Here is a 26731-nt window from a genome sequence, read left to right as displayed (position 1 = left end):
ATCCCGCATCCTACGCCGGTGCCGCAGCCGCCCCAACCACTGCGCAACGGTGGGAACGGCGGCAACCGTCGCCGCGGTCGCGGCGGTCAACGCCAAGGCGGAGGGAAAGGTGGCGGCGGCGGCGGTCAAGCTCCCCAGCAGCAGCCCCCGCCACCCTGGGCCGGAGGCTACAACCCCTGGACGGGGGTCGTGCACGCTAATATGCCAGTGTCGCGGCCCCCCGCCCCGGGCATCCTCGGGGCCCGCCCGAGCACCCACCAGGCGCTCCTGGCCGCGCCTCTCGGCGCCCACAACGCGTACAGCGCCCCTCCCGCCGCGCCCTCCTACGGCGCGTACGGCGCCCACGGTGCGTACGGCGCCCCTCCCGCCGCGCCCTCCTACAGCGTGTACGGCGCCCCCGGTGCGTACGACGCCCCCTACTACGACCCGGCCCTCCTAGCGGCGCTGCAGCAGCCGCCACCCTACTCCGGCGGTGGCGGCGATTGGATTATGGACTCCGGTGCCACCGCTCATATGTTCGCTTAGCCGGGTAACCTCTCCTCCGTCCATCTCACTTCCACTCCCTCCCGCATCATCATCAGCAACAGTGTTGGTCTTCCCATCTTGTCGGTTTTGCACCCTTTCCTTCTAACTCTAGACCTCTCTCTCTTAATAATGTCATTGTTTCTCCTCATCTCATTCAGAACTTAGTTTCTATTCGTAATCTTTCTCGTGATAATTTTGTAACTGTGGAATTTAACGAAGTTGGCTTTTCTGTTGAGGACGCTCGCACCAGGATGATTCTTCACCGATGTGACAGTCCCGGCGACCTCTACCCAGTTCAGTCGCCGTCATCTCTGGGTGGTCCTCAAGCTTTTTCCGCCGGCGTTGATCTTTGGCATGCTCGTCTCGGGCATCCTAGCACTTCTTCACTTCGTCAAATAATGAGAGGATTTTCTTTTTCATGTAATAAAACGGCCGCTCACTCCTGTGAAGCCTGCCGGTTAGGCAAACATGTTCGCCTTCCTTTTAGTTCCTCTTCCATAGTTGCATCTTTTCCGTTTGAGTTGATTCACAACGATGTATGGACATCTCCATTACCTAGTAATTCTGGTTATCTTTATTATCTTGTTATACTGGATGATTACTCTCACTTTGTGTGGACTTTTCCTCTTCGTAGGAAATCCGATGCTGCCGCCACTCTCATTGCATTCTATGCTTATGTCTCCACACAATTCGGGCGACCCATACTCGCACTTCAGACCGACAACGGGAAAGAATTCGACAATCTCACCATCCGCCATCTTCTTTCCTCTCACGGCACCGTGTTTCGTCTCACGTGGCCATACACCTCCCAGCAGAATGGCCGTGCCGAGCGCATCCTACGCACCCTCAATGAGTGTGTGTGTACCCTTCTTTTCCATGCCTACATGCCCTCTCGGTTTTGGCCAGATGCCCTCGCCACCGCCACCCTCCTCCTTAACCTCCGGCCATGCCGCCCGCGCTGGAATTATGCGCCTCACCATCTCTTATATGGCACTCCTCCCTCCTACAATGGTCTCCGTATTTTCGGTTGCCGTTGCTACCCTAACACTACCACCACCACCTCTAATAAACTCGCTCCTCGTTCCGTTCCATGTGTCTTCCTTGGTTACCCGGCCAACACTAAGGGTTATCGCTGCTATGACCCCGTGCCTCACCGTGTCATCACCTCACGGCACGTGTACTTTGATGAGCTTGTGTTTCCCTTTGCACAGGAATAGGTGGCGCCGTCTTCCCCTCCCGCGGCGGGTTCTCCTTCGCGCCGCCGCCCGCTGCCGGCCTTGGGTGGTCCGGCACCCCCGCCCGGGGCGCCCTCCTCCGGATCGGGGCCATCCACGGCTCCCTCCTCCGGCTCGATGCCCTCGTCGCCTGGAGCCGCGTCGACGTCGCCCACGTAGCCCTGGTCCCTCGCCATGCATGCTGGGCCGCATGTTGGGCCGCCGGCTGGGTCAGCCTCTACTGGCGCGGCCTCCCCTGGCGTGGCCTCTCCTGGCGTGGCTTCGACCCCGCCTCGGTCGCCCGCATCGACCCCGCCTCGGGCGCCTGCTGGTGCGATCGCCGCCCCGTCGTCGCCTGGTTCTCCCGACGCGGCGGCCTCGATCTCCGCTCGGCCCGCCTCTCCCGTCGACGCCGTGGACGCCGTGGATGCCACGGCCTCGCCGCCACCCGCGGCTGCTCCGACGGCCGGCCCCGTCACACGCTCGCGCACCGGTGTTTTTCGCCCGAGCTCCCGCTATGCGGATGACAACGTCTGCACCGCCTCGACGTCCGCTCCTTCCCCGCTACCGTCCTCGATTCGGGCCGCTCTCCGCGACCCTCTTTGGATGGCCGCCATGCAGGAGGAGTTCGACGCTTTGCAGCGGAACCGGACTTGGCAGCTTGTTCCCCATTCCCGGGCACGCTAACGTGATCACCGGGAAGTGGGTCTTCAAACACAAGCTTCGTCCCGACGGCACTCTTGATCGCTACAAGGCGCGTTGGGTTGTTCGTGGTTTCCGGCAACGCGCCAGTGTGGACTTCACCGACACCTTCGCTCCGGTTGTTAAGCCCAGGACGATCCGCACTGTTTTACAGTTGGCCGTCTCTCGTGCCTGGCCGGTTCATCAGATGGACGTCTCCAATGCATTCCTCCATGGTCATCTTGAGGAGCAGGTTTTCTGTCAGCAGCCCACGGGGTTTGTTGACCCGGCGTGTCCTGATCATGTGTGTTTGCTCTCACGCTCATTATATGGGCTCAAGCAGGCTCCTCGTGCCTGGTACCAGCGCATCGCAACGTTTCTTCACCAACTCGGCTTCCGCTCTACACGCTCCGATGCTTCGCTGTTTGTTTATCACCAGGGCACCGACACGGCGTATTTGCTGCTCTATGTTGACGACATCATCCTGACAGCATGCACTTCTGAGCTCCTTCGCCGGCTTACTGATCGTCTCCGTGCTGAGTTTGCCATCAAGGACTTGGGTTCGTTGCACTACTTCCTCGGTGTTGAGGTGGTGCGTCGTCCTAATGGTTTCTTTCTTCATCAACGGAAGTACGCTCATGAGCTCCTCGACCGTGCTGGAATGCTTAACTGCAAACCGGCCGCCACTCCTGTCGACACGAAGGCCAAGCTCTTTGCTACTGATGCATGGTACTCCCGCTCCGGATGCTGGCTTCTACCGGTCCATTGTTGGTGCTCTCCAGTACCTCACTCTTACTCGACCGGAGCTTCAGTACGCGGTTCAGCAGGTCTGTCTGCATATGCATGCTCCTCGAGACGTTCACTGGACTGCCGTTAAGCGGATTCTCCGCTACATCCGCGGTGCTATGGATCTTGGTCTTACTCTGCGCGCCTCCACTGCCACTGATCTGGTCGCCTACTCCGACGCCAACTGGGCTGGCTGCCCGGACACCCGTCGCTCTACTTCGGGTTACTGCATCTTCCTTGGACCGTCCTTGGTGTCGTGGTCGTCCAAGCGGCAGCCCACCGTCTCGCGGTCTAGCACCGAGCTGAGTACCGCGCTGTGCTAACGTTGTTGCTGAGTGCTCCTGGCTTCGTCAGCTTCTTCACGAGCTCTCGTGTCCTGTTGAGAAGGCCACGGTCATCTACTGCGACAACGTCTCCGCCGTCTACCTCTCCGCCAACCCGGTTCATCATCATCGCACCAAGCACATTGAGCTTGATATCCATTTTGTTCGGGATCAGGTGGCTCTTGGCCATGTTCGTGTTCTGCACGTTCCCACCTCCCAACAATTTGCTGACATCATGACCAAAGGCTTGCCTACGACGTCTTTCGAGGAATTCCGGTCCAGTCTCTGCGTCAACAACGGTGTCGCTTCGACTGCGGGGGGGTGTTGAGATATGTATTTAGCACATGTATTCTTGTACTCCAAGTCTCCTCCTTGTGTATAGTTGAGGATACGACTTGCCCTATGTACTATATATACTTGTGCATATGCACCTATCAATACATTGAGAGTTGCATCCTATTCCTCTACACAAGCGGCCCAACACACCTCCTCCTCCTCCTGCCTGCCTTGCTTAAAATTATTAGGGTGGTCACACAGTTTCGGCTGCGGCGTTTCTTTGGTTCCATCGATCCTCCCAAGCCGGTGGGTGTAGGCGGCTAGAATTGTTTACTTTTTCTCAGCGGAATTGTTTATTTTCTCCGAGAAAAACTGGGTATGCGTCGAACGGTAACGGCTTGTGCGGCAGTGGAGGAACCGTGGGAAAGCATCGGCTCACTTGGCGGTGGCATTAGTTTACTTGAATAGATTTTTTTAACAAACTATAGATGCAGAAACTTATACATACTATAACACCCCGAGAGACTGAGCCGACACATTAACTTGAGATTGATGAAGTTATCACATGCGCCTCCGCGCTCCACGGGAATGCATTCTCCCACTCGACGTACATCTCAAAAAGCCTGAAATACATTTAAAAAATGCAAACACCAATGCCAAGTGTATGACTTGAACCCCGGTGGCTGGTCCTACCATAAAGAACCTAACCATCTGACCTAGGCTTGGTTTTTAGAATAACAGAGAGATCCCTCCCCGGCTCCATTGCCAGAATCAAACCACATAGCCACACATCAGCTCATCAAAGAGCAGTTCTCAAGATGCTAAGGTCTTTTGGTGCTAACATAACAGTAAACTAGAGAAAAACACAAGGGGGAGGGGGAATACATAAAAAAGCAAGCCACAACACAGGGTTTTTTCTTACCCCAAAGCGTACACGTTTCGGGTCGGCCCAGCAGCAGCAGGGCCCAAGGCCGAAGCCAGACAGGCTCCTTCCTGTGCAGCCCCGAGCATGTGCCGTGTGCGTCCCCCTCGACCGCCGCAGCCGGCCTCCGTCCCCTGCCTAAGCTAAATCCGATTCGGCGCCCTCTACGCCTGCTACAGTACAATCCCTAATCGGGCGCATACCCCCTCTCCGCTGGGCCGGCCCATCTAGCTTTCTTCTGTGTTTTTTTTTCCAACCGCAAAAAAGGAGTGCTGGTGCTACGACTCCAACCTGGGACGTCCAGCTTATTGTTAGCTGCAGTAAACACCCCGCCACCCCCCAACTGGACGTTCTAACTTCTATCTTTTTGCATATTTTTCTTCGTTACTTTTTTCTACTGTTTTCGTTTTTCATTTTTTTTCTTTTTTCAGGTTCGATGAACTTTTTTCAAATTCGTGAAACTTTTTTCCTTAATTGATGAATATATTTTTTCAAATTCGATAAACTTTTTTCCTTAAAAATTGATGAACTTTTTTTCAAATTTGATGAACTTTTTTCAAATTCAATGAACTTTTTTCAAAATCGGTAAACTTATTTTAAAATCGATGAACTTTTTAAAAAGTGATGAACTTTTTATTCAAAATCGATCAACTTTTTCCAAATTTCGTGAACTTTTTCCAACATTTGATGAACCTTTTCAAAATCCATGAATTTTTTTTTATGAATTTTTTTCGTAAATTTATGAGTTTTTGTGAACCTTTACGTAAAAGTCAACAGTCAACAACCTGAGCAGTGGTCCATGCTGGTGGTGAAAGGCCAAGCGGTCGTGGGGATCAAGCGATCGAGGCAATCGAAAGAATGCTCGTGTATATGGGTCAGCCCACGAGGGGCGCGCGTGGGCGCTGCTACCCTTTACGGGCGCCGCAGAGGGCGCCGAAGAGGAGGTCTCCCTGCCTAAGCTGCCTCGCCGCGCCGCGGAGGGACGCCGGGTCGAGCTCGCTGCTCGCCTGCTCATCTGCTTCGGTGCTCCTATTCCTGTCGGACGGACTTGGTAACTTCTAATCTATCTAGCTCAAAAAAATGCATGTGCTGGACTGAACCTGAACCTGAACCGATGCATTTTGTTATCAGTCCATTCCCATTTCATGCTATACTAGTAACAGAAGATGACAGAGATGCTTCTCGTGGACAAATGAACCAAACCCGTTGAAGAATATTTGGCTATCTTCTGTAGCATAGACATACAGAGTGCCTGGCTCTGAGTATGACTGCAGCTATGACACTGCCATATCCCCCTGCAAACTGATCGAATGTAATGCCTGAAAACAGGCCGTGCATTTTTCCACTTGCCAAATCTACCGTCATTGCCCTCGGAAATTCAGGACATGCCAGACTACTCAATGTATTCCTAATCCCTGGTCTTATACAAAACAAATTTCTCACGGACCAATCCACACTGTAATATCTACTGTAACAGAGAGTCCCGGAAAATTTTGAACTGTACTCGTGGGAGAAGGAAAGGCGGAGAGCATATATACACACCAGGTGAGACAATTGCTAATGTCAATTTAAAATGTATCGTCAGATTTACAGAAAGGGCGCTGACTATTTTAACTTGAGGAACAATGAGCAGCAGGTGTCCAACATAATATAACACATTCAGAGTAAGTCGGACAATGTCATCCTTGACATCCTTCTGCTGCACACTTTCTCACACGGTGGGCTGGTATTTCTCTTGATGGAATATTAGCAGTACAACAAAATTTTGTAGAACACCAACACAAGCATAGACTGCAACTCACTCGTAACATACAGGTGAACAAAAACAGTGTCTCCTATTCCTTGGCACGCGACGCTGAATATTCTCGTTTGATTGCAGAGACTTCTGAGTAGACGTCTGGCATTGTGGGTCGATCTTTTGGTGTCTCTGTGGAGCATGAGAGACCAAGCTGAACAAGCTGCATAATGCAGCTCAGCAACTCCACCATTGCATGGTTTCCATGGTCCAGGCCTTCGTCTCCGGATCTCGGGATTATGAAGGTAGGATCAAGTATATCACGGATCTTTTTGGGGAATGCATTTCCCACAAATTTCTGAAGGGTCAGGCCATTCTTGAACAACACATCTGTTGGGCATTTCCCCGTGAGCATTTCTAGGATGATAATTCCATAGCTATAGACATCGCCCGCTGTTGAGATCTTGTTCCCGATGCCATACTCTGCATTGTTTAACATTGAGTTATCTTACAACATTGATTATTGAAAACCATACAAGTTTCCTTTTAAAGAATGGAAAAGTAAAATTTGAATGATACTAGGGAGTGAGGAAAGCTAATAATGATATAGTGAATGTTTACCTGGTGCAATGTTTCCAATTGATCCTCTTGGTCCTTGTAAGCTCGCGGAAGTAATGGTACTTGAAAGAGTTATGACTTTGAAGGAACTTAGCTAACCCAAAGTCACTGAGACGGGCACCCATGTCATCATCTAGAAGCACATTGCTAGCCTTCAAATCATAATGGGCTAAGGGGGCCACACAGCTGTTATGCAAATATCCAATGCAGCAGCTATGTCCTGCTATTGTTACTCTAAATCTGCCAATCAATGTGAATATCGACGTCTACAGCTATGGTATGGTGCTTCTAAAGCTGGTGGCTGGGAGTTGTACAAGGGATGACAAAGTTATCAAACTGAAACATTTTTGTCCAGGATGTAAAGAACCTTAGCTACTGGAGATGCTAGGAGTATAATGGATGCTAAGCTTCTTAGACAGTTCCATACCAAGCAGGTGATAATCATGATGACAAATTCTGTATCGGACTTAACCCTCTGTTGGCCTTTAACTTGATAAACCAATTCATCATGCTTTTAGGTTCTTTTCCACATCGACCATGTTCCATCATTTTCAGAATTCTTTCAATCAACACCTTACTAATAGTCTATCATAGTTTCTCAAACGATATGTCCAGTTTTTTTTCCAAAAAAGAGAGAAAGAAAATTGCCTTCGACAAAGGAAAGCAGAAAGCAACAGAGTGCCTGACTCTGACTGCACTCCACTCGACCACTCCTAGTTTATCTCCTGAATGTGAAGTTCTGAACTAATTTACCTAATGCAGCTTTGACACATTGACACTGCCACATACCTGTTAAGCCACAAGCAACAGCAATGTATCTTGCCTTCAACCTGATAAAATCTTATGCCTGTAACAGCTACATGTTCCATTGCCCTCAGAAATTCAGAACATGCCAGATTAATGAATATATTCATATACCTGATGCTAGACAGAACTGATCTCTCACAAAACAATTCACACTGCGTGTAGGATAGAAAAAGTTCTTAAACATTAAACCGTAATATTTGGAGAAGGAAAAGCAGAGAACATATATATATATACCGATAGTGATGTCGCACGTTGCAACTGCCCGCCAAAGAACTCACTGTCAATGTAGAACTTCAGGAAGGTGGGCCAGCTGGAGTACATCTTGAGCCCCTGGTGGAGCGCCTCGTTGACGAGCATCTCATCCAGCGACCACATGATCTGCACAGTGCTGTGGGAGAAGCCGCACCATGGGAAACCGATCAGACACGCTGAGCGCTGCTTCAGCAAAACTTCGATACAGACCACATGGAAATTGTGCTGTAAGGAAGAATGCAGAGCGCGCCTTGCTTTCCGTACTCCGTGAGACATCTGCGGATGAGGACACCGGCAAATTAGAATATATCGTTTGTGTAATTAGAGGACAACTGCTAATGCCAATTCAGAATCATTCTCGATAAAAAAATGACAATTCAGAATGTATCATCAGACGTAACAACAGGGTGCCACTGTTCTAACTTTAGGAACAACTGGCAGCAGGTGTCCAACATACTTACTCTTGTATAATATAACACATTCAGAATAAATCATACAATGTCACTACAAGTCTACAATTACCACAAAAAAATCCTTGACATCCTTATGCCGCAGACTGAGAACACTTTTTCTTCCGCAGTTTAGCACTCAGTGGATTTACATTTTTCTTGATGAAGTATCAGCAGTGCAACAAAATGTAAAGCGCACGCATACCCTGTAACTTGATAGAGGAATGCAGTTCACTTAGCATGTAGCATGTGGTGCTTAGTGACAAAAGGTGACCCCTGCAATTAGGCTTGGGTACCATTCAGTGGTTTGTCGAACCAACAAATTTATTCCTCCTTACAAGTCATCCTCAGTGACCATTATTTTTCCTTGGAGTAGCCCAAAACGGATTCTGCAATTTCAAGAGAGCCAGTAAGATCTGGTGCCACTAGAATATGGGCATTAGTAACTATACTATTTTCTTCTAATAAAAGCACATGATGAATCTGATAACTGGTCATTTATTTCCGTACATATATATTTAAAGAAGCAAGGTATAACGGAATTGTGAAAAATCTGGCCACATCATATATAAAGACTGATCAGTAACAAACCTTGAGCTGCAGATGTAACAAATTAATGCCAAGGACATCATAACCGCTGGCTTCATTTCCTTGAAGTAGAAATGCTACAAGACTAACTTCCAAGAACAGCATTCCTGAATCAGTAAACATTGAAAGAACATCAATTCCAGGAAAAATGATCTATCAATAAATTCCATTCAAGCAATAAATTAACTGTCATACAGGGGTAAGAGATACAGAAAATATACTACAGTGTAACACATGAGCTACATTACTGATGACAGTGTAGGTTAAAATTCACATGCATAAGAGCAGGGGTTGCTCGTTCAGTTGTTCCTTAGATCGATAGCATTACTCAACACATACATCTGAGATCTGGATCTAACTACTAGGCCAATTAGTGTGTACTCAAACAATCTGAATCCAATACCAGGCTATTGTGTCGTTGTTCACAGTTCTGCTAATAACTTGAGTAATTACCAGCTTCGATCAAAGCTCGACACACACATTCAGTTGGAAAACTGAAACACCAAAAGGCAAAACGTATGCACTCAAAACGAAGCTATCTGATGACAAGTCAACCTAACCTGTGTCCATTTATTCTACTTCCCATTCAAACATTAACAAGCATACAAAGGTTGCACTGTTTATTAAGACTTAAGGCCTGCTTGGATTGGGGAATTTTTTGTGTGTGCTCCACAGTACTTAGCTCAGTTCACACAAAAATTACACCCAATCCAAGCAGAGCCAGACATGAAATTTATCTCGACGAACGCATCCTCGGATGCCAGGAAGAAGAGTGCATACATGGAACGCATGGACAAACAACAGGACAAGAACTTATTGACCCAGAAACAAGAAACATATTCACAATACGTTGGCAGATCACGGTGACATACAGACTCGCATTCACTAGCACAACATATCTTCCAGAGTATCAAGAAACAGAACCTATCTACTAAAGATGTACCCATAAATAACAAAGCAGATAACCACTGACGGCACCAAAATTTCTGGACAGAATACAAATGAATCGTTGATTGACCAGACCAATCGGCTATCCCTGCAGTAGGTAATATCAGAGCTTAAATGGGATGAACCCACCCACCGAGATGACAAGGAGGAGGAGCACGTAAGCGCAGGGAAGGAGGTACCAGGCGAAGACGCGGAGGCGGCCATCACGGCCGTGGCCGGGCAGGCAGAAGGCAGTGGCCAGCTCCACCGGCACTGCGACAAAGAGAACAAAGGCAAGGATGGCATAGTATGCTGCCTTGTAGTGGGCGAAGACAGGTCCGGCGGCCGGCAGGTGGAGCACGGTGGTGAGGGCCAGGACAAGGGTGAGGGAGCCCAGCCCCCACAGCGCGCGCCCCAGTTGTGCTACCGCCGGTGGCGAGGCAGAGGGTAGCATGGAGTGCAGTATGTTGATTATGGTGGATTGATCGATCTCCATGGTGGGTTGACCGATCTCCAGGTCGGGCATAGCGTTGTCCCCGACGGCGTTGCCTTGGTGTTGGGGCAACACGGTCCCCATGGTGTGGAGCGATCTTGATTCTGATTGAGTCGTCGTGTGTGGGGAGGGAGATCTGAGGCAGGAAGAGAGAGTAGGGGATCTCCATGTCAGCAGCAGCTTAAAATAGATACAGAGACAATGATACATACTGCTAGAATTGAAGTCCAGTCTAACTATGCTGGGCTAATTTGCGCTCTAATCTCTAAATTAACAAGGCAGGCCCTTTCTACTGAAGTACGTTTTTACAGATCTAAGAGGTGTATGCGACGGAAAGAATTATCCGGACACAACATGCCAACATAATATACTGCCACATAAGACAAACTACAAAGATCCGGTCCATTATGCCTATTTTCCCCCTGTTCCATCTAACAAACCTGGCAGCACCGCAGTCCGTGAAGAGAGAGGTAGCGGCGGCAACTGTTGGCGGGCGGAAAATGGGGGCGATTGAGAGCCGAGAGGAGCGCTTGAGGGTGGATATGGATATCGGGGCCTGAAAGCGTTATATATACCCAGTCGATGCGCTTCCCGGTACGCGAAAATACCGCGAAGGGGCGGTAGATGCTTAGCGGCCGTCCCATGCGCATCCGACGGTAGCAGAGTGGAACCAAGCCAACACAGCCAGCCACGTCTACAGGCCGTGCAGCCGTGCAGGTTGTTCCTCCGCGTCCTCAGTCCAAAATTAAAGATAATGACGAGTTGGTTAGATTCCTTGTGGTGAAATCAATCCACATGAGTTCAAGTACTAGCCTTGGCATTAGCGCTCGTATTTTTCTAGATTTATTTCAAATCTTCCGGCGATGTGTATTTAGTGGGAGAGGTGACTTCGTCAATCTTAAAAGTTGTGTCGACTCAGTATATCGGAGGTGTTTGTAGGGGTTGACTATGCGTGCATGCGGAAGTTCATAGGATTGAGTGTATATGAGCATCTGCATGTGTATTGTGTTCAATTTTTTTAAAGATAATGGAGTGCTCCACGGGGATGCACCATTGATAAGGAAGTGGGAAGCGGATTGGAGAGTGTATGTGAGCATCTGAATTTGTACTATGTTCAAAAAAATTAAAGATAATGGAGTGCTCCACAGGGATGCACCATTCATAAGAAAGCGGAATGGAGAGTGTATGTGAGCATCTGCATTTGTATTGTGTTCAAAAAAATTAAAGATAATGGAGTGCTCCACGGGGATGCACCATTGATAAGAAAGTGGGAAGTGGAATGGAGAGTGTATGGTGGTGGAACAAGAAAGTGCCCCCACTAAGGGTGTCATCAAGGAGGTGGTCTGTGACATCCCAGCTTAATATGAATGATAATGTGCAACTCAAGAACGGGATTACCCCCATAGACAACCCAATCAACTCATGACAAAGAGCCAGCGACGCCCAACCCCTTCACTCCATCGTCGTTCGCTCGCGGCGCCACCCATGAAACCTAGCTTTGTCGTGTGTGGCAGGGCAACTGCCGCTACCGCAGTACCGTAGTGCAGCAACTGCGCTTCCATGTGTGCACCATCGCAAGAAGGAGGTACCAAGAGCGGTTGCACCACACCATTCAGCTTGCGTCGACGCAAAAGGCGTCAAGCGATCGTCACTTTGCTCATCAAGGTGATGAGCTAAATCCGGTAGATCTTGAGTAGGGGGTGGCAAACTAAGAGTCTAGAGGCGATGGTAAAAAGGACACGACTTTTTACCCAGGTTCAAGCTCCCCAAAGAGAGAAAACCCTACATCATGATTGTGTTTTATTTCTTTTGGATGGAGTACAAAGTACAGATGATCTACCCTGGGATTGTTCTTCTTCTACAAGCCCTGCTTCTTGGTTTGTATAGATACAGGGGGTCTAGGGTTACATCCTTGTCAACTACTGTTGAAACACGTGGTACGCTACGCTAGCGCCAAATAAAAAAATTATACCGTGCACCCAGGAACCCTCTTGCTAGAAATAGATCACGAGATCAGGTTTACCACTAGACACGCACTCAGCGAAAGTAGAGTTGGTGATGCGTCTAGCTGATCAGTTGAGTCGTCTCCTTCTCATGTAGCTGATCTCCCGCGAGCAGTTCCTTGTTGATCTCTCGAGCGGATCCTTGAGGTTCCCTTGAACAGTTCTTCCAAGCACTGCAGATGCGATGCCTCAAGGTATCCACACGTACGGGGAGCAGCGTCAGATGATGGACTGCTAGGTTCGGTCGCATGGCATGGAGGTGGCGGTGGTTGAGGAGGGAGGAAAAAGATCAACCCTGAGAGGTGAGCCAACTCCCCTTTATATAGATCTCCAAGGTGGGCTCAACATTTGAGGGCCATGTACTAGGAGTCTACACCCAATTTCCATTCAGATCCAATCCGAATGGGTTGCAAACCCTACATCATTCAGTGTATTATCCATGCTATATTTGTTTTCTTGCTTTCTTCTTGTATGTTTGAAAAACTTTGAGAAAATCCAAACATATTTCTTGTTTCTTTTCGATTCTCCCTTCTAGTTTAATTAGTTGTAGTATTAAAAGAAAACCCAAAAAGATTTCTTGTTCTTCTTTTCCTTGTTGGGAGCTTTCCTGTGTATATAGTTTTTCTCTTTTTTGTCTTTCTTTCGTTATGCTTTCTCTAGAAAAACAAAAACTCCAAAAATATTTTAGTGTGTTTCTTTGAAATTATTTTCTTTTCTTTGGGTCGTAAGGAGAAGACCACGATGAAAATGTTGAGTGGCTCTCATATGTATTATTGATTGATCTAACAAAGAGCCCATATTACCTTGTCTTCTCATTTGAATAAAATGTTTGCAGATTCCAGCTTAGTCCACGGCACGTGCACTCTTATTATTATTCACATCATTCGGTCATGCATGTGAAAGGCAATAATGACGAAATTTGATAAAGTGATTGAGGTGAAGAAAAGCTGGTATGAACTCAGCCTATTTTGTTTTTGTAATATGATTAGCTCATCGTTCTTGATTCAACTTATTATGAGTAAACATGTTTGGAATGACAATTAGAGATCATAGTTACTCATGCCATGCTTAAGTAGCTAGGGGTGGATAATGGTTTGTCTTTTGTGTCAACATGCATTTAAAATAGTTATGATCTAGTATGATAGGATGGTATCCTCCTTTGAATGATTCAAGTGGCTTGACTTGGCACATGTTCACGCATGTAGTTGAATCAAAACCAACATAGCCTCCACGATATTTGTGTTCATGGTGTTCTATATCCTACTCATACTAGTATTCAATGTTGATTTATCTCAAGGCATGTTTATGACTGTTGTCGCTCTCTGGTTGGTCGCTCCTCAATCTATGTGCTAGCCTTCACTTGTACTAAGCGCGAATACTGCTTGTGCATCCACCTCCTTAAACCCAAAGTTGTTCCATATGAGTCCATGATACGTCTCCAACGTATCTATAATTTATGAAACATTCATGCTATTATATTATCTGTTTTGGATGTTTACGGGCTTTATTATACACTTTTATATTATTTTTGGGACTAACCTATTAACCGGAGGCCCAGCCCATATTGCTGTTTTCTTGCCTATTTCAGTGTTTCGAAGAAAAGGAATATCAAATGGAGTCCAAACGGAATGAAACCTTCGGGAGCGTGATTTTTGGAACGAACGTGATCCAGGAGACTTGGAGTTGAAGTCAAGGAAGCTTTGAGGTGGCCAGGAGGGTGGAGGGCGCGCCCCCCCTACTGGGCATGCCCCCCTGTCTCGTGGGCCCCTCGTGGCTCCCCTGACCGACTTCTTTCGCCTATATAAGTCCATATACCCTAAAAACATCGGAAACAAGAATATATCAGGAGTTCCGCCGCCGCAAGCCTCTGTAGCCACCAAAAACCTCTCGGGACCCTGTTCCGGCACCCTGCCGGAGGGGGGATCCCTCACCGGTGGCCATCTTCATCATCCCGGCGATCTCCATGACGAGGAGGGAGTAGTTCACCCTCGAGGCTGAGGGTATGTACCAGTAGCTATGTGTTTGATCTCTCTCTCTCGTGTTCTTGAGGTGGTATGATCTTGATGTATCGCGAGCTTTGCTATTATAGTTGGATCTTATGATGTTTCTCCCCCTCTACTCTCTTGTAATGGATTGAGTTTTCCCTTTGAAGTTATCTTATCGGATTGAGTCTTTAAGGATTTGAGAACACTTGATGTATGTCTTGCCGTGCTTATCTGTGGTGACAATGGGATATCACGTGATCCACTTGATGTATGTTTTGGTGATCAACTTGCGGGTTCCACCCATGAACCTATGCATAGGGGTTGGCACACGTTTTCGTCTTGACTCTCCGGTAGAAACTTTGGGGCACTCTTTGAAGTACTTTGTGTTGGTTGAATAGATGAATTTGAGATTGTGTAATGCATATCGTATAATCATACCCACGGATACTTGAGGTGACAATGGAGTATCTAGGTGACATTAGGGTTTTGGTTGATTTGTGTCTTAAGGTGTTATTCTAGTACGAACTCTATGATAGATTGAACGGAAAGAATAGCTTCATGTTATTTTACTACGGACTTTTGAATAGATCGAGCAGAAAGAATAACTTTGAGGTGGTTTCGTACCCTACAATAATCTCTTTGTTTGTTCTCCGCTATTAGTGACTTTGGAGTGACTCTTTGTTGCATGTTGAGGGATAGTTATATGATCCAATTATGTTATTATTGTTGAGAGAACTTGCACTAGTGAAAGTATGAACCTTAGGCCTTGTTTCCTACCATTGCAGTACCGTTTACGCTCACTTTTATCATTAGTTACCTTGCTGTTTTTATAATTTTAGATTACAAATACCTATATCTACCATCCATATTGCACTTGTATCACCATCTCTTCGCCGAACTAGTGCACCTATACAATTTACCATTGTATTGGGTGTGTTGGGGACACAAGAGACTCTTTGTTATTTGGTTGCAGGGTTGTTTGAGAGAGACCATCTTCATCCTAAGCCTCCCACGGATTGATAAACCTTAGGTCATCCACTTGAGGGAAATTTGCTACTGTCCTACAAACCTTTGCACTTGGAGGCCCAACAACGTCTGCAAGAAGAAGGTTGTGTAGTAGACATCAGTCCACTATACCTACCTATATGCGGTATTACCTGTCGTTCCAAGTAATTTTGCATGTGCCAAACTCTAAATCTTCAAATAATAATTTGTTTTGTATGCCCGAACCTCTCATGAAGCAATCGGGGGCTGTCAGTATCTTCCATGCTAGGTGGGTTATTCTCACGGTAAGTGTTTATTCACTTGTCATTCACGAGAAAGTGGCTGGTAATTGGGATGCCTAGTCCTATGATCAAAATCAAAATAATAATGAAACAAAACTCCCCCAGATTGTTGTTGGTATGGAGGGCACCCCAGGATTTGGCCAGCCATGGCTTGTGTTTGTTGGTTGATGGGGAGTAAAACTTTACCATTCTGTTTGGGAACCGCCTATAATGTTTCTAGCATGGAAGAAGGTGAAAATATCGATCGCTACGTTGACAATGAAAGCATACCTCTCAAAATTATATTCATCTCTGTTTTAAAAGCTTCGAGCTCTGGCACCTCTGCAAATCCCTGCTTCTCTCTCCAGCAGCTGGAGAGCACTATTGTCATTTATATGCTTTTTGTTTAGTTGATATTGAGTATGAGTTTGACTGGATCTCTTTTACCATGAATTACAATGTCTAGTCAGTGCTTGAACTTCAGAGGTGCTCTGCATTTATGTTTTGCGGTCTCGGAAAGGGCTAGCGAGATACCATCATAGCATATTATATCATGGTTGTTTTGAAAAAGTGTTTTCACCGAGATATATTATTATTGCTTGCTAGTTGATTATGCCATTGATATGAGTAAATGAGATATCTAAATGTTATTGTGAATATGGTTCCTTCATAATCTTTGCTGAAAACCTGAACATTGGCTAGACATATTTGCAACAACAAGATCAAATAGAGTTTGTACAAGTTTTTTCTTTGTCACCTTCAGTTTGTCAACTTAATTGCTTGAGGACACGCAATGAGTTAATTTTGGGGGAGTTGATACGTCTCCATCGTATATACTTTTCCAAACACTTTTTCTCTTGTTTTGGACTCTAATTTGCATGATATGAATGAAACTAACCCGGACTAACGTTGTTTTCAGCAGAATTGCCATGGTGTTGTTTTTTTTGCAGAAATCAAAGTTCTCGGATTGACCTGAAAATTTATGGAGAATATTTGTGGAAAATATAAAAAATATTGATGGAAAATATACCAAAGGGGGGCCACCCAGGAGCCACAAGCTCAAGGTGCGCCCCCCCCCCCTCCCAGGGCGCGCCCTGTGAGCTTATGGGCCCCCTGGACCTCCGGCAACCCTAACTCCGACTCCATATATTCCTATTTGCCAAGAAAAAACCCAGAGAAAAGGATTCATTGCGTTTTACAATATGGAGCCGCTGCCACCTCCTGTTCTTCATCGGGAGGGCTGGTCTGGAGTCCGTTCGGGGCTCCAAAAAGGGGAAATCGATGTCGTCGTCATCATCAACTTTCCTCCATCACCAATTTCATGATGCTCACCGCCGGGAGTGAGTAATTCCATCGTAGGCTTGCTGGACGGTGATGGGTTGGATGAGATTTATCATGTAATCGAGTTAGTTTTGTTAGGGCTTGATCCTAGTATCCACTATGTTCTGAGATTGATGTTGCTATGACTTTGCTATGCTTAATGCTTGTCACTAGGGCCCGAGTGCCATGATTTCAGATCTGAACCTACTATGTTTTCATGAATATATGTGTGTTCTTGATCCTATCTTGCAACTTATATGCACCTATTACAAGTTATGATCCGCATACCCCAAGGTGACAATAATTGGGATTCTTTCCGGTGATTACCGTATTTTGAGGAGTTCATCTATTCACTAAGTGCTAATGCTTTGTTCCGGTTCTCTATTAGAAGGAGGCCTGAATATCCCTTAGTTTCCTTATGGACCCTGCTGCCACAGGAGGGTAGGACAAAACATGTCATGCAAGTTCTTTTTCATAAGCACATATCACTATATACGGAATACATGCCTACATTACATTGATGAATTGGAGCTAGTTCTGTGTCGTCCTAGGTTATGACGGTTGCATGATGAATGCCATCCAACATAATTATCCATCACTGATCCAATGCCTACGAGTTTTTCATATTGATCTTTGCTAAGTTACTTTCGCCATTGCTGCTGTTACAATCACTACAAAATTGCTATTGTTACTATTGCTACATGATACGTCCATTTTGCATCGTGTTTTCCTACTGTTATTTATAGTGTTTTTATTCATTATAACACTTTATGGAGTAATTATAATGCCTTTTCTCTCATAATATGCAAGGTTTACACAAAGAGGGAGAATGCCAGCAGCTAGAATTCTGGACATGAAAAAGCTATGTCAGAGATACCTATTCTGCACATCTCTAAATGAGCCGAAATTTCACAAAGAATTATTTTTGAATATATAAAAAATATTGGAATAAATAACTACCGGAGGGGGCCACCCAGGCGCCCACAAGGCACCAGGGCGCGCCTCCCTCCTCTGGCGCGCCCTGGTGGGTAGTGGGGGCCCTAGCCCACATTTGGTGCCCATCTTCTGGTACATAAGGTCTTTTGACCTAGAAAAAAATAAGGAGACGACTTTCGGGACGGAGCGTCGCCGTCTCGAGGCGGAACTTGGGCAGAAGCACTTTTGCCCTCCGGCGGAGCAATTCTGCCATGGGAACTTCCCTTCGAGAGGGGGAAATCGGAGCCATCGTCATCACCAACAACCCTCTTGATACGTCTCCAACGTATCTATAATTTTTGATTGTTCCATGCTATTATATTACTTGTTTTGGATGTTTATGGGCTTTACTTTACACTTTTATATCATTTTTGGGACTAACCTACTAACCGGAGGCCCAGCCCGTATTGCTGTTTTTTTGCCTATTTCAGTATTTCGAAGAAAAGGAATATCAAACGGAGTCCAAACGGAATGAAACCTTCGGGAGCGATCTTTTTGGAACAAACGTGATCTAGAGGATTTGGAGTGCAAGTCAAGAAGCAATCGAGGAGGCCACGAGGGTGGAGGGCGCGCCCTCCCTTACTGGGCGCGCCCCCTGTCTCGTGGGCCCCTCGGGCATCCACCGACCTACTTCTTCCTCCTATATATACCCATGTACCCCGAAAACATCAGAAGCGACCACGAAAAACTATTTCCACCGTCGTAACCTTCTGTATCCGCGAGATCCCATCTTGGTGCCTTCGTCGGCACTCCGCCGGAGGGGGAATCGGTCACGGAGGGCTTCTACATCGACACCATAGCCCCTCCGATGAGTTGTGAGTAGTTTACCACAGACCTTCGGGTCCATAGTTATTAGCTAGATGGCTTCTTCTCTCTCTTTGAATCTCAATACAAAGTTCTCCTCAATCTTCTTGGAAATCTATTCGATGTAACTCTTTTTGCGGTGTGTTTGTCGAGATCCGATGAATTGTGGGTTTATGATCAAGTTTATCTATGAGAAATATTTGAATCTCCTCTGAATTCTATTATGTGTGATTGCGTTATCTTTGCAAGTCTCTTCGAATTATCAATTTGGTTTGGCCTACTAGATTGATCTTTCTTGCAATGGGAGAAGTGCTTAGCTTTGGGTTCAATCTTGCGGTGTCCTTTCCCAGTGACAGCAGGGGCAGCAAGGCACGTATTGTATTGTTGCCATCGAGGATAAACAGATGGGGTTTATATCATATTGCATGAGTTTATCCCTCTACATCATGTCATCTTTCTTAATGCGTTACTCTGTTCTTTATGAACTTAATACTCTAGATGCATGCTGGATAGCGGTCGATGTGTGGAGTAATAGTAGTAGATGCAGGCAGGAGTCGGTCTACTTGTCACGGACGTGATGCCTATATACATGATCATGCCTAGATAATCTCATAATTATTCGCTTTTCTATCAATTGCTCGACAGTAATTTGTTCACCCACCGTAATACTTATGCTATCTTGAGAGAAGCCACTAGTGAAACCTATGGCCCCCGGGTCTATCTTTTATCATATAAGTTTGCCATCTACTTCTATTTGCATCTTTACTTTTCCAATCTATATCATAAAATACCAAAAATATATTTATCTTATCATATTATCTCTATCAGATCTCACTTTTGCAAGTGGTCGTGAAGGGATTGACAACCCCTTTATTGCGTTGGTTGCGAGTTCTTGTTTGTTTGTGTAGGTGCGTGGGACTTTCGAGGAGCCTCCTACTGGATTGATACCTTGGTTCTCAAAAACTGAGGGAAATACTTATGCTACTGCGCTGCATCACCCTTTCCTCTTCAAGGAAAAGCAACGCAAGCTCAAGACGTAGCAAGAAGGATTTCTGGCGCCGTTGCCGGGGAGGTCTTCGCTCAAGTCAAGACATAGCAAGTACCCATCACAAACTCATCTCCCTCGCATTTACATTATTTGCCATTTGCCTCTCGTTTTCCTCTCCCCCACTTCACCTTTGCCGTTTTATTCGCCCTCTCTTTCGCTTGCCTTTTTGTTTGCTTGTGTGTTGGATTGCTTGTCGCCATGGCGCAAGACAATACCAAATTGTGTGATTTTTCCAATACCAATAATAATGATTTCCTTAGTACTCCGATTGCTCCTCTTAATGATGCTGAATCTTGTGAAATCAATGCTGCTTTGCTGAATCCTGTTATGAAAGATCAATTCTCCGGGCTTCCTAGCGAAGATGCCGCTACCCATCTGAACAACTTTGTTGATTTGTGTGAGATGCAAAAGAAGAAAGATACGGATAATGATATTGTTAAATTGAAGTTATTTCCGTTTTCACTTAGAGATCGTGCTAAAGTTTGGTTTTCTTCCTTGCCTAAAAATAGTATTGATTCATGGAATAAGTGCAAAGATGCTTTTATCTCTAAGTATTTTCCTCCCGCTAAGATCATCTCTCTTAGGAACGATATTATGAATTTTAAACAACTTGATCATGAGCATGTTGCCCAATCTTGGGAAAGAATGAGATTGATGATTCACAATTGCCCTACTCATGGTTTAAATTTATGGATGATCATACAAAAATTTTATGCCGGATTGAACTTTGCTTCTAGAAATCTTTTATATTCGGCCGCGGGAGGCACGTTTATGGAAATCACCTTAGGAGAAGCTACCAAACTCCTTGATAATATTATAGCTAATTATTCTCAATGGCACATCGAAAGATCTACTAGTAAGAAAGTACATGCTATAGAAGAAATTAATGTTTTGAGTGGAAAGATGGATGAACTTATGAAACTGTTTGCTACTAAGAATGATTATATTGATCCCAATGATATGCCTTTGTCTACTTTGATTGAGAATAATAATGAATCTATGGATGTGAATTTTGTCGGTAGGAATAATTTTGGTAACAATGCTTATAGAGGAAACTTTAATCCTAGACCGTTCCCTAGTAATTCCTCTAATAATTATGGAAATTCCTACAATAATTCTTATGGTAATTTTAATAAGATGCCCTCTAATTTTGAGAATAGTGTGAAAGAATTTATGATCTCTCAAAAGAATTTCAATGACATGCTTGAAGAAAAATTGCTTAAAGTTGATGATTTGGCTAGGAACGTTGATAGACTTTCGCTTGATGTTGATTCTTTGAAACTTAGATCTAGTCCTCCTAAGCATGATATCAATGAGTCTCTCAAAGCTATGAGAATTTCCATTGATGAATGCAAAGAAAGAACCGCTAGATTGTGTGCTAAGAAAGATTGCTTTGTAAAAGCGTGTTCTTCTAGTTCCTATGAAAATAACGATGAAGATATTAAAGTTACTGATGTGTCCCCTATTAGATCTTTGTTTTGCAATATGAATCTTGATAATAATGGGACTGGAGATGAGTCCACTTTAGTTAAAAGGCGTCCCAATGACTCGGAGTTTTTAGATCTTGATGCTAAATTTGATAATAATGGGATTGGAGAGGTCAAGACTTTAAATAGCATTGAACCCACTATCTTGGATTTTAAGGAATTTAATTATGATAATTGTTCTTTAAAAGATTGTATTTCCTTGTTGCAATCCGTTGTGAATTCTCCTCATGCTTATAGTCAAAATAAAGCCTTTACCAAACATATTGTCGATGCTTTGATGCAATCTTATGATGAAAAACTTAATTTGGAAGTTTCTATACCTAGAAAACTTTATGATGAGTGGGAACCTACTATAAACATTAAAATTAAAGATCATGAGTGCTTTGCTTTATGTGATTTAGGTGCTAGTGTTTCCACGATTCCGAAAACTTTATGCGATATTCTAGGTTTCCATGATCTTGATGATTGCTCTTTAAATTTGCACCTTGCGGATTCCACCATAAAAAACCAATGGGAAGGATTAATGATGTTCTCATAATTTCAAATATAATTTGGTGCCCGTAGATTGTATCGTTCTTGATATAGATTGCAATCTTTCTTGTCCTATTATTCTTGGTAGACCTTTCTTAGAACGATTGGTGCAATTATTGATATGAAGGAAGGGAATATTAGATTCCAATTTCCATTAAGGAAAGGTATGGAGCACTTTCCAAGAAAGAAAGTTAAATTACCTTATGAATCTATCATGCGAGCTACTTATGAATTGAGTGCCAAAGATGGCACTACTTAGATCTATCCTCGCTTTTATGCCCAGCTAGGGGCATTAAACGATAGCGCTCGTTGGGAGGCAACCCAATTTTATTTTTGTTTTTTGTTTTTGCTTCTGTTTAGTAATAAATTTATCATCTACCTTCTGTTTAGATGTGTTTTTATGTTTTAATTCGTGTTTGTGCCAAGTTAAACCTATAGGATCTTCTTGGATGACAACTATTTGATCTTGCTGAAAATTCCAGAAACTTTCTGTTCACGAAAACAATTGTTTAAAATCACCAGAACGTGATAAAATACTGATTACAATTGCAGAAGATCAGTAAACAAATTATCTAGGTCGTCCTATTTTGGTAGAATTTTTGAGCTCTAGAAGTTTGCGTTGGTTACAGATTACTACAGACTGTTCTGTTTTTGACAGATTCTGTTTTTCATGTGTTGTTTGCTTATTTTGATGCATCTATGGCTAGTAAAATAGTTTATAAACCATAGAGAAGTTGGAATAGAGTAGGTTTAACACTAATATAAATAAAGAATGAGTTCATTACAGTACCTTGAAGTGGTGTTTTGTTTTCTTTCGCTAACGGAGCTTACGAGATTTCTGTTGAGTTTTGTGTTGTGAAGTTTTCAAGTTTTGGGTAAAGATTTGATGGACTATGGAATAAGGAGTAGCAAGAGCCTAAGCTTGGGGATGCCTATGGCACCCCAAGATATTCAAGAATAGCCAAAAGCCTAAGCTTGGGGATGCCCCGGGAAGGCATCCCCTCTTTCGTCTTCGTTTATCGGTAACTTTACTTGGAGCTATATTTTTATTCACCACATGATATGTGTTTTGCTTGGAGCGTCTTCTATGATATTAGTCTTTGCTTTTTAGACCACCACAATAATCCTTGCTGTACACACCTTTTGTGAGAAACCCACATGATTAGAATTTATTAGAACACTCTATATGCTTCACTTATATCTTTTGAGCCTGATAGTTTTTGCTCTAGTGCTTCACTTATATTTTTTAGAGCACGGCGGTGGCTTAATTTTGAACAAATTGTTGATATCTCATGCTTCACTTATATTATTTTGAGAGTCTTTTAGAACAGCATGGTATTTGCTATGGTTATAAATTTGGTCCTAGAATGATGAGCATCCAAGTTGAGTATAATAAAAACTATCATAAAAAGTGCATTTAACTCTAGGATCAATTTGATGCTTGATAATTGTTTTGAGATATAAAGGTATTAATGCTAGAGTCATGCTAGTTGGGTAATTATGAAATTGAGAAATACTTGTGTTGAAGTTGGCAAGTCCTGTAGCATGCACGTATGGTGAAAGTTGTGTGACAAATTTGTTGCATGAGGTGCTCTTTTGATTGTCTTCCTTATGAGTGGCAGTCGGGGACGAGCGATGGTCTTTTCCTACCAATCTATCCCTCTAGGGGCATGCGTAGTAGTACTTTGCTTCGAGGGCTAAGTAAATTTTTGCAATAAGTATATGAGTTCTTTATGACTAATGTGAGTCCATGGATATACGCACACTTACCCTTCCACTTTGCTAGCCTCTATTATGCCGCGCAACTTTCACCGATATCTTGAACCCATTATTTACCTTGCTCAAAACAGCCACCATACCTACCTATTATGGCATTTCCATAGCCATTCCGAGATATATTGCCATGCAACTTTCCACCATTCCGTTTATTATGACACGCTCCATCATTGACATATTGCTCTTTGCATGATCATGTAGTTGACATCGTATTTGTGGCAAGGACACTCTCATAATTTTTCATACATGTCACTCTTGGTTCATTGCATATCCCGGTACACCGCCGGAGGCATTCATAGAGTCATATTTTGTTCTAAGTGTTGAGTTGTAAATCAATAAAAGTGTGATCATCTTCATTATTAGAGCATTGTCCCAAGTGAGGAAAGGATGATGAAGACTATGATTCCCCCACAAGTCGGGATGAGACTTCGGCCTTTATAAAAATAAAATAAAAGAGGCCAAAGAAGCCCACAAAAAAAGAGAGAAAAAGAGAGAAGGGACAATGCTACTATCTCTTTTCCACACTTGTGCTTCGGAATAGCACCATGATCTTCATGATAGAGAGTCTCCTATGTTGTCACTTTCATATACTAGTGGGAATTTTTCATTATAGAACTTGGCTTGTATATTCCAATGATGGGCTTCCTCAAAATGCCCTAGGTCTTCGTGAGCAAGCGAGTTGGATGCACACCCACTTAGTTTCTCTTGTTGAGCTTTCATACATTTATAGCTCTAGTGCATCCGTTGCATGGCAATCCCTACTCACTCACATTGATATCTATTGATGGGCATCTCCATAGCCCGTTGATACGCCTAGTTGATGTGAGACTATCTTCTCCCTTTTTTGTCTTCACAACCACCACCATATACCACCATAGTGCTATGTCCATGGCTTGCGCTCATGTATTGTGTAAGAGTAGAAAAAAGCTGAAGCGCGTTAAAAAGTATGAACCAATTGCTCGGCTCGTCATCGGGGTTGTGCATGATGGGAGTATTTTGTGTAATGAAAATGAAGCATGGCCTAACTATATGATTTTGTAGGGATAAGCTTTCTTTGGCTATGCTATTTTGATAGGACATGATTATTTGCTAGTATGCTTCGAAGTATTATTATTTTTGTGTTTTATAAGCTTTTATCTTGAATCATTTGGATCCGAACGATCATGCCACAATAAAGAAAATTACATTGAGAATTATGCTAGGTAGCATTCCACATCAAAAATTCTGTTTTTATCATTTACCTACTCGAGGACGAGCAGGAATTAAGCTTGGGGATGCTTCATACGTCTCCAACGTATCTATAATTTTTTATTGTTCCATTCTATTATATTACTTGTTTTGGATGTTTATGGGCTTTACTTTACACTTTTATATCATTTTTGGGACTAACCTACTAACCAGAGGCCCAACCCATATTGTTGTTTTTTTGCCTATTTCAGTATTTCGAAGAAAAGGAATATCAAACGGAGTCCAAACGGAATGAAACCTTCGGGAGCCTTTTTGGAACAAACATGATCCAGAGGACTTGGAGTGCAAGTCAAGAAGCAATCGAGGAGGCCACGAGGGTGGAGGGCGCACCCTCCCTTACTGGGCGCGCCCCCTGTCTCGTGGGCCCCTCGGGTGTCCACCGACCTACTTCTTCCTCCTATATATACCCATGTACCCCGAAAACATCAGAAGCGACCACGAAAAACTGTTTCCATCGTCGTAACCTTCTGTATCCGCGAGATCCCATCTTGGAGCCTTCGACGGCGCTCCGCCGGAGGGGGAATCGATCACGGAGGGCTTCTACATCGACCCCATAGCCCCTCCGATGAGTTGTGAGTAGTTTACGACAGACCTTCGGGTCCATAGTTATTAGCTAGATGGCTTCTTCTCTCTCTTTGAATCTCAATACAAAATTCTCCTCGATCTTCTTGGAGATCTATTCGATGTAACTCTTTTTGCGGTGTGTTTGTCGAGATCCAATGAATTGTGGGTTTATGATCAAGTTTATCTATGAGAAATATTTGAATCTCCTCTGAATTCTTTTATGTGTGATTGAGTTACCTTTGCAAGTCTCTTCGAATTATCAGTTTGGTTTGGCCTACTAGATTGATCTTTCTTGCAATGGGAGAAGTGCTTAGCTTTGGGTTCAATCTTGCGGTGTCCTTTCCCAGTGACAGCAGGGGCAGCAAGGCACGTATTGTATTGTTGCCATCGAGGATAAACAGATGGGGTTTATATCATATTGCATGAGTTTATCCCTCTACATCATGTCATCTTTCTTAATGCGTTACTCTGTTCTTTATGAACTTAATACTCTAGATGCATGCTGGATAGCGGTCGATGTGTGGAGTAATAGTAGTAGATGCAGGCAGGAGTCGGTCTACTTGTCACGGACGTGATGCCTATATACATGATCATGCCTAGATAATCTCATAATTATTCGCTTTTCTATCAATTGCTCGACAGTAATTTGTTCACCCACCGTAATACTTATGCTATCTTGAGAGAAGCCACTAGTGAAACCTATGGCCCCCGGGTCTATCTTTTATCATATAAGTTTGCCATCTACTTCTATTTGCATCTTTACTTTTCCAATCTATATCATAAAATACCAAAAATATATTTATCTTATCATATTATCTCTATCAGATCTCACTTTTGCAAGTGGCCGTGAAGGGATTGACAACCCCTTTATTGCGTTGGTTGCGAGTTCTTGTTTGTTTGTGTAGGTGCGTGGGACTTTTGAGGAGCCCCCTACTGGATTGATACCTTGGTTCTCAAAAACTGAGGGAAATACTTACGCTGTTGTGTTGCATCACCCTTTCCTCTTCAAGGAAAAGCAACGCAAGCTCAAGACGTAGCACCTCTCACCTTGGGGAGGCCAATCTTAATCAACATATTCAACAACACCATTTCAGTATTAATTACTTTTGTTCTTTGAGGACACATGAGA

At 44.4% G+C, this 26731-nt stretch overlaps 1 non-coding gene and 1 pseudogene across 1 annotated transcript; both read right to left on the bottom strand.

The window, feature by feature from the left end:
- Window positions 1-6260: 6260 nt before the first annotated feature.
- On the bottom strand, window positions 6261-8262 carry LOC141023202 (probable LRR receptor-like serine/threonine-protein kinase At3g47570; annotated as a pseudogene).
- A 159-nt stretch (window positions 8263-8421) lies between these two features.
- On the bottom strand, window positions 8422-11123 carry LOC109775379 (uncharacterized). The gene is made up of 4 exons (XR_012183494.1): window positions 11037-11123; window positions 10304-10732; window positions 9180-9283; window positions 8422-8977 (listed from the first exon to the last, which is right to left on the bottom strand). It is a non-coding gene; the product is annotated as an uncharacterized protein (transcript).
- Between the last annotated feature and the right edge of the window lie 15608 nt (window positions 11124-26731).

This window comes from Aegilops tauschii, chromosome 5 (genome assembly GCF_002575655.3).
Source record: "Aegilops tauschii subsp. strangulata cultivar AL8/78 chromosome 5, Aet v6.0, whole genome shotgun sequence".
NCBI classification, from domain to species: Eukaryota; Viridiplantae; Streptophyta; class Magnoliopsida; order Poales; family Poaceae; genus Aegilops; species Aegilops tauschii.
The sequence above is the reverse complement of the archived record's forward strand: the minus strand, read 5'-3'. Positions and strand labels throughout refer to the sequence as shown.